The sequence below is a fragment of the Onychostruthus taczanowskii genome, unplaced genomic scaffold (assembly GCF_017590055.1).
Source record: "Onychostruthus taczanowskii isolate IOZ18803 unplaced genomic scaffold, ASM1759005v1 scaffold474, whole genome shotgun sequence".
Taxonomy (NCBI): domain Eukaryota; kingdom Metazoa; phylum Chordata; class Aves; order Passeriformes; family Passeridae; genus Onychostruthus; species Onychostruthus taczanowskii.
In genome coordinates this window covers 25,184-25,723 of record NW_024502281.1, presented here as the reverse complement: position 1 = coordinate 25,723, position 540 = coordinate 25,184, and the positions used below count along the sequence as shown (strand labels likewise).

Here is a 540-nt window from a genome sequence, read left to right as displayed (position 1 = left end):
CCGGGGGGCGGGGGTTGGTGACTCGCCCGTGCCTTGTGCAGGGATTTGGGGAGGGGGTCTGGGTGTCCCTCATGTGGATTTAAGGGGGTCCTGATGTCCCCTCTATGTCCCCCAGGCCCCTCTTTCTCCCCCACCCCTCAGTTTGGGGGTGCTGCTGCTGCCCCCAGGCCCGGGGGGCTCTGGGTGCCCCCGACCCTTCTCCAGCCCCTCTCCAGTCCCTCCCCAGCCCGGGGGTCTCTGGCTGCCCCCAGCCCCTCCCCAGCCCGGGGGTCTCTGGCTGCCCCCAGCCCCAGGGGTCTCTGGCTGCCCCCAGCCCCGGGGGTCTCTGGCTGCCCCCAGCCCGGGGGTCTCTGGCTGCCCCCAGCCCCGGGGGTCTCTGGCTGCCCCCAGCCCCAGGGGTCTCTGGCTGCCCCCAGCCCCTCCCCAGCCCGGGGGTCTCTGGCTGCCCCCAGCCCCGGGGGTCTCTGGCTGCCCCCAGCCCGGGGGTCTCTGGCTGCCCCCAGCCCCTCCCCACTCTGGCTGCCCCCAGCCCCTCCACCC

At 75.2% G+C, this 540-nt stretch overlaps 1 protein-coding gene across 1 annotated transcript in view; it reads left to right on the top strand.

The window, feature by feature from the left end:
• The window catches only part of PC (pyruvate carboxylase), a gene marked incomplete at its 5' end in the record, with an annotated part of 26,776 nt that overhangs the window by 8,026 nt on the left and 18,210 nt on the right, over window positions 1-540 (top strand). The window lies entirely within an intron of this gene.